Source organism: Leptonychotes weddellii, chromosome 14 (assembly GCF_054177405.1).
Source record: "Leptonychotes weddellii isolate Sample4059 chromosome 14, ASM5417740v2, whole genome shotgun sequence".
NCBI lineage: Eukaryota > Metazoa > Chordata > Mammalia > Carnivora > Phocidae > Leptonychotes > Leptonychotes weddellii.
The window spans coordinates 77,813,940-77,821,603 of record NC_138382.1 but is presented as its reverse complement, the minus strand read 5'-3'; the positions used below and the strand labels follow the sequence as shown (position 1 = coordinate 77,821,603).

The window sequence follows — 7,664 nt, the reverse complement described above, 5'->3', positions numbered from 1 at the left end:
AAACAGCCGGGGCGCCTGGGTGGCTCAGTCGGTTGAGCGCCTGCCTTCAGCTCAGGTCATGATCCCAGGGTCCTGGGATCCAGCCCCGCGTCGGGCTCCTGCTCAGCGGGGAGCCTGCTTCTCCCTCTCCCTCTATCTCTGTCTCTCTCTCTCTCTCAAATAAATAAATAAAATCTTAAACAAACAAACAACACCCAAAACAGAGGGAAATGGCGCAGAGGGAGAGGCCAGGCCGGCATGGGGAAGGGCACTTGCCCTTGTGTGTGATGACAGCTTTATAACAAGGACAGTGGCCCAGAGTCCCTTCCCCCACCCAGGAGCCACTCTGCACCCTCAGCTGTGGGAAGGGGGGCTGACCCCGTTTCAGGGTGACATGGGTCAATGACAAGACCAGGGACGGTGGTGGAGGGCACGTGCAAGGCAGGCTTTGCGGCTGGCACTTCCCTCTGTTTCCCACAGTGATTCGCAGAGCAGATCAGTGGCCTAGCAACTGGCCTGGGCTGGGAGCAGGGCCGCCATCAGCCCCCGTTTGGAGACACATGCTAATGTGCCTCCAGATGTTCTCCCCAAAGCCTCGTGCGTCAGACCGTTGCCAAGGGAAAGACAGGAATGCAAAGGCCTCTCTAGAGCCCAGGGGAGAAGGGAAGGCCTGTCAGGCAGGGCTGTGGGGTCCCTGGGGTGGTCAGTGGGAAGTGGCCATGGGCAGGGGCCACGGGTAAATGCTAGCCCCGCTCCAGGCTCCATCAGAGGTAAGGGGGTTGTCTTGCCAAGGCTCCCACCCACCCACCGGGGATGGAGGAAACCAGCAGGACTGGGACTCCAAACACCAGCACCCAGGCTCCAGGCCAGAAGAGGACGTGAGATTTGGTGCTCAGCGCAGCCCTTCCTGCCAGGATGGCCGTATCTGTGCTGGTGGGGCCCCGCCCAGCCTGGCCGAGCCAAGGGTCCCCTCACCCTCATCCTGTGAGGTAAGCAGATCTGTGTAGCTCAGAGACATACCTGGGGAAACCGAGCCTTGGAGGGGCTGAGCGAAGGGCCTGTATTCACCCACCCAGTGAGCAGGGCCAGAATCCGGCCCAGGCCTATCCGCCTCCAAGCCCTGTCTCTCCATTGCCCTTCCCCACGGCAGTGTGGAGCTTGGCTGTATGGCCACCCCCAGATCTGCATCCTCAGGTCCAAGTTCTGGATGAGCCCAGGCTGCGGGCCAAGCCCCGGAGCAGGCCTGGAGGAGGCAGCGGCAGACCCATTAGAACATCAGTTCTGAGAGGGCAGGGCTGGACCTGGGGAGGGATGGTGGGCCGGGCCAGCACGGAGAGCTAAGTTTGCCCCCCATCCAGGGGACAACGGGGAGCAGTCTGGTAGCTCCTGCAGCACAAGGGCCCGGGGCAAGTGTAGGGCGAACTCAGAGGGTCGGAAGCTCTGCTGAGGGGTCTTGTGCTGGTCCAAGAGTCCCCAGGGCTGATGGGCTCAGACGGGCTCTGCCCTTTCTTCCGGGGAGGCCCTGGGACGGGGACGGGGGGCTCTGGGCAGGAGTTACCACTGAGTTGCTCATGACCTCTGTAGCCCAGCCGGTCACTTGCACTTCCTCATCGGTCCAATGGGAACAATCACAGTGGCCAGTGGTCTCCAGTGGGGGCGTGAGGAGCAGAAGGAGGCTGTGCTTCTGGCCACCCCTTGTCGGGGCTGCAGAAAACCCAGGACCAGCACAGAGCCTCCGGCGAATGCCTTCCCACCAAGGCTGACGCTGGGAGACAATGGAGAATGGAAAAGACAAAGCTCTGTCCTCACGGCTCTTCCAGCCCAGAGCAGACGGGCAGAGGATGAGGCAGCCCACGGATGAGACATGCCCGAGAATCAGGACCACGAACAACGTGCATGCGTGCTGGATGGAGAGGGACGGTGGGTGGGTGGGGGGGAGAATGAGGATGAAACTCACCCTCCATGCTTCTTTGGGGGGCTTACGAGAGGGCCGTGTTACTATAGGGAGACCCTAGCTGAGGCTCTTGAGCCACCCCAGGCCACCCAGATGTGGGGGTGGGAGCAGCAAGGCCAGGGCAGGAGGGAGCCTCGGCATCCCACACCTCACCCTGCACCCTTTGACCGTGGAGCACAGGGCTCGTCCTTGTCCTTGGTCTGCCGTGCTCATTCTGCTTCCCCACTCCTAACCCCACTGTTCCCCCTTCCTCTCCTCCCACACCCTCCCTCCTCCTGGCCCCCAATCCAAATCTGCCACCGTCAGCCAGGGCGGCAGGGTCTGAAAGGACAGCAATGGCCAAGCCCTTGTTTTCGATCTTTGTGCCCCGGAGAAGGTCATGTGCTATAGGGCCCTGGGTGGCGTGACTGCATGTGACCCCCTTCCTGCGGGAAGACCCTGCTCTCTCCCGGGGGCAGTGACAGGGTCCCACCTCACACGACACCGTACTGGTATGTGTGATGTCTGCCGTGTCACATCAACCTTCACCCTTCTGTTCAAATGAACAGCATTCTGCATCCTCCACAAGCCTGTGCTAACAGAAGCAGACAGGTTATGGGGAGATCGCTTTAATTTTAGGATCCCACAGTCCAAATAGTCAAGGTCTTATTTTTATCTCCTGTATTTCAGCAGGATAGACTCAGGGCTGCACGGCAGCATAGGACGTGCTCAGTGCAGACTTCGGAGTCAGACGGGCAGGGGGTGGGAGGTGGGGGTGGCCACGGCGTGGCCTAGTGCCGGCCATTCACCTTCTCCGAGGCTCGGGTCCTTTAGTGCCAGACAAGTCCTTGTCTCCCAGGGCTGTCGGGACAGCCACGTGCTGGTAAGCTCACCACAGATGCCAGTTACCTATAGTACCGTCCTGGGTCCGGCTCCACTCAACCCAGGGAACCCTGTCTCCTCAGCCCTTGGAAACCTCGCCCACTCCGAGCTCCCCGACGCCAGGGCCTCCAGCTCGGTCTCTGCACCCACAGTGTGTGGCACGTGAATGAATGAACGAGTCCATGCACGCACTGCCTGGATTTGCTCAAGCTGTGGAGAGTGGGCTGGCTGGGAAGCGAAGATGAGATCACCAGAGCTCTTGTTAATGCTTCTCTGGAGAAACATTCCCAGAAATGGAGGAGATGGAAGAATCTTCCGTAGCCCCCGCCTCACGCCCCACCCTTGGCAGGACTTATCACGATGAACTGTGATTCACCCAAGGAGCCCCGAGGGACCTTTGCCTGATCCGCGGCACCTCGCTCAGCGTCACCTCATCCTCATCCATCATCCTCGAAGATTCCTAAAGAATGAGCATATCAAGCTTTGCTGTCACAACGTTGTAAAATGTTGCAGTAATTGAAAACCATCAGTAATTTCTGTTCAAACAGACGAGGCTGTCTTTTCAAACCAGAGCAATGGAAACACTGCGCACACCACGTGTGCCCGAGCACCCACAGGCACCCCCAGCCCGCCCACTCCCGTCCCTCTGCACGCTCAGTCTCTAACCCTCTCGTTCTTGCTCTCTCCTGCATGCTTCGATGCCTTGTTATTCTCCCAGTCACGTCCAAAAGACACCCAATCCAAAGCCCTTGATCTGGAATGTGAGTGCACTCTGCCTAGCCAAAATCACAAAATAATGGCAATGTCATGGCATTGCTCATCTCTCAAAAAAAAAAAAAAAATCTAGGGGCGCCTGGGCGGCTCAGTCGTTGAGTGTCTGCCTTCAGCTCGCGTCATGATCCCAGGGTCCTGGGATCGAGCCCCGCATTGAGCCCCGCATCGAGCCCCGCATCGGCCTCCCTGCTCTGCGGGAAGCCTGCTTCTCCCTCTCCCACTCCCCCTGCTTGTGTTCCCTCTCTCACTGTGTCTCTCTCTGTCAAATAAATAAATAAAATCTTTAAAATATATATATATATTCTCTAAATGGGTTTGACCTGGATGGATATTTTGGAATTGGGTAGACACAGTTTCAGTGACATAAGTGGATCCACAGAGCCCATTTGATTAACGGCAAAACCCCTCAGGAGTGCAGACCGGGGCAAAGAAAACGATTCAAAGACCAAACAAAGGTTAATTTAGTAATTACCTGAAGGTCCTGGCAATTTCCAGAAGTACATGCTGGTGGAAACAGCAACCACTTGGGTCATTTGGCCCAGTGCCCATTCAGGGAAAGAAGAACTTGGAAGACTCCACATGGGGCCCCCGTTTGGTGGCCTAAGAACCACCAGGCAGCTGAAATGGGGGCCAGGCAGTGGGACGCCCACGCTGAGCTGCCATGAGCCGCCCCTTCTGAAACCTCAGGGACTTCCTGGACCAGAGGGGTCCCCCGGGGGCCAGCTCAGCCAGCTCGTCTGCTATGAGTGGACAGCAAGCTGCTGCTTGGACACGTCTAGGGATGGTGAACTCACTCCCTATTGAGGGTTCCCAGAAAGGGAATTGGAAAGGCTCTGGGTCATTATTCTTCATATCCTGGCCGAATCTTCACTCCTCACGCACTTGGCTCCTCTGCCGTTCAGCCGGATGAGACTCAGGTCAGAAGCAGCAGCTGGGTGCATACCCTTTGCCTCCAAGAATGTGATTCCCTCCATCCAAATTGATATGTGACTATCTTCAGTGGGCGGCTATGATCAGAAGGTCCAGGCGCCTGCAGTCACCGGCATAATTTATTCCTATGCATCAAGTCAGGGAGTACATATTGAACATATACTTTTATGGAGCCCCAGAGAGAAATGGACATTGGTCATCACAGCCCCTCCCCTACAAGCTATCCACCCTGGCCCCGAAGAAAATGGATGGATATGAAGGTCCTATCTTTAGCGCACAGGGCTGATCTTACAAAAGCCCCATTTGCCCCCAGTGGAAAAGAAACCCTTGTAAACCGCCACACATGTTCGAACGTGTTGGGGCTTTTTCAACCAACTCGGCCATCTGTTGGATCTGAGTGATATCCATGAACTTCTGTGCTGGGGAAAGATGCTGGTGATGGGGCCATAGTAAGCCACCATAAACTGAAGTTACCATGTAACTGAGAGCATATGGTAGTGGAAGGAACACTGGGGGGGAGGGGGGCGGGGTAGTACCGAGCCGTGCCTCCAGGACTGTTTTTGGCCAACCTGAAAGAACTATGTGTAGTTCAAATCCTTTTTGCACCAGCACCAGGAGAACTTGCTATTTAAGGAAATCTGACGGCAAATCGTTTCTATAAAGTCGGACCAGTGACTGCTCACTTTCCCCCCATTTGTTTTTTTGGAAATGGGGTTTTTGCTTAAAACCAGACCATGGTTTGGTCACACGGAGAGTTGAGTTTGGTGGTGACCATGGAGCATCGTTCTCCAAATGAAATCCGTTCAGTGCAGCAACCCCCTTGTCACTCATGTGACCAGTGGTAAGCTATTTCATGCCTTGGTTACCATCGGTAAAGTGAGAGTAAGAAGGGTATCTACTCTATATGTTGTATTATCAGTCCTGGATTAAGTAAAATGGGCTCCGATTGCATCAGCACAAGCCCCAGGAGCCCACCTCTGCAGAGCATGGGAAAGAAATCAGTGCTTCACAGGGTCAGGAGCTCTGGAGGTCTGCAGCCACCCAGACCACAGCTGGGGAATTCTGCAGCATGTGAATGAAGAGCAGGCGTGGGAAGAAGTGGAAGGGCATTGGAGCTGGTTGGTAAAAAGGATTTGGCAGTGATGCTCCTTTTAAAATTCTTGGCACACATTTGCCAGAATCTAAGCAGTCCTGAAATTAAAAAAAAAAAAAAAGTGGCTCACTTGTCATAATGGGAATTTTGATGGAAAATGTCAATTTAAAGGATTTCTAAGCTGACTCCTAGGGCACCGAATGGCTGGCTGGTTTGCATCTCTCGAGCCCTCCCCCTCCTCCTTATATGGAATTTCTATTAATGTTCCCGTATTTTTTCGTAGGTTGGGGAGAACATCAAAAATCTAGAAGGAGGGTGTAAGGAGCACGTGTTTGGGATTTCGTCTAGCCCAGCTCTCTTTAGTCTCTGATCTTCGCTGCAAAGTGAGGGCAATACCAGTGTCTATCTCACTGGATTGTTGAGAAAATTTAAACGAGAGAGTGCAGGCAACGTGTTTAGCCTTGTGTCTGGGACATATTGAGCACATAATGAGTGATGTTTATCATGAAATAAGTGTCTGGTGGAAGCAGGTACTGCGCACAGTTAATTAGCGAATCAAGCACCGCCACTGATCTCTTAGGAAATGAGGCAGGTGACGTTTAATTATCCCGCTTGGAAGGGACAGAGGTACTCACCGGGGCAGGCACCAGCTCTTTCCATTAGTTAAGAGAAATGAGGTACCTGCCCGGTTTGCTATAAGGAAATTCTCCAGGGTCAAAATGGCTTGAACAGCTTTGGGAAATCGGTCAGTGACCATGCCTAGGGGACCTGACAGGGCGAGGTGGCAAGCTGGCTGTGTGTTGGTCTGTAAGAACTCACCCTCTCGGTCCTGTGGTGTGACTGAGCAAGTTGCTTACCCTTCTCTCCTCAGCCCGTCTATAAGGTGGGAATGAACTCCAAGCAGGTCATCTGATCTCCTCTACATGTCCTCAGTATTCTCGTCTCTAGAATGGGAGTGAAGTAACAGGTTCTTCTTACCAGGATATAGCTTCTTATAAAGAACTTAAGAGTTGGGGCACCTGGGTGGCTCAGTCCATTAAGCGTCTGCCTTCGGCTCAGCTCATGATCCCAGGGTCCTGGGATCAAGCCCCACATCGAGCCCCACATCGGGCTCCTGGCTCAGCAGGGAGCCTGTTTCTCCTTCTCCCTCTGCCTCTCTCCCTGCTCATGCTCTCTCTCTGTCTCTGTATCTCTGTGTCTCAAATGAATAAATAAGATCTTTAAAAAAAAAAAAAGAACTTAAGAGTCAAACAAGCAAACATTCATATTATGCTTTCAATGTGCTAGGCATGGTTCTTAATGCTTTACATACTCTAACTAATGTTTCATTCCAGACCTCTGTCAGCTCGGGGGCCCTGTGGCTTCAGCCTCCTCTTGAGTATCTATCTGCAGGAACAGAGGTCACTCACTGCCTCTTGGAGCACTCCTTTCGGGTGGAGGGACCTTATGTCAGGAAGCAACTAGCCCCATCTGTTCTCCTTCAACGTGCAACCATTGGTCCTAACTCTGTGCTTTGTGGTCCCAAGGAAGAAGTCTGCTCCCTTCCCTATGGATGCCCTCAGAGATCCAAAGGCAGCTAGCAGGCCCCAACCCCCCGCCAGCCCAGGGCGGGACAAGCACTGCCCTTTCTCTCCCTGGCTGGTGGTTGCTCACCAGAAATGGAAACAAACCATGAAACAGGCCAGAGTTTGCTGAGCACTCATTGTGTGCCAAGCCCCTGGACGTCCCTGCCCTGAATTCTCAGACCAACCTTACAGGCACCTCTGCGACCCATTTCAAAGATGAGAACCAGAAAGAGACTCCCCCACCCCCAGCTCCGGGGAAGGAACTTGCCCCAAGGTCGTACTGTGGGTAAGCACCAGCAGCTTCAGCCTGACTCCCAATCCCAACGCTGTGGAAACGGGGAGCGCCGGAAAGCAGGAGAAGAGCAACGGGAGCCCCCGCAGGGCGCGGGGCGGGGGCGGGGGTGCCCCCCAAGGCCGGAGGGAGGTCGCGCGGCCTCAGCCCCAGCCCCGAGGCGAACGAGCCGTCAGCACCAGGGACAGCTCCCGAACCGCTCCCCGCAGCCCCCGA

At 54.9% G+C, this 7,664-nt stretch overlaps 1 long non-coding RNA gene across 1 annotated transcript; it reads right to left on the bottom strand.

The window, feature by feature from the left end:
* Nucleotides 1–912: 912 nt before the first annotated feature.
* On the bottom strand, nucleotides 913–7,648 carry LOC115938791 (uncharacterized). Its single transcript, XR_004073823.2, has 4 exons — nucleotides 7,438–7,648; nucleotides 6,449–6,535; nucleotides 4,041–4,623; nucleotides 913–3,254 (listed from the first exon to the last, which is right to left on the bottom strand). It is a non-coding gene; the product is annotated as an uncharacterized LOC115938791 (long non-coding RNA).
* Nucleotides 7,649–7,664: the final 16 nt, after the last annotated feature.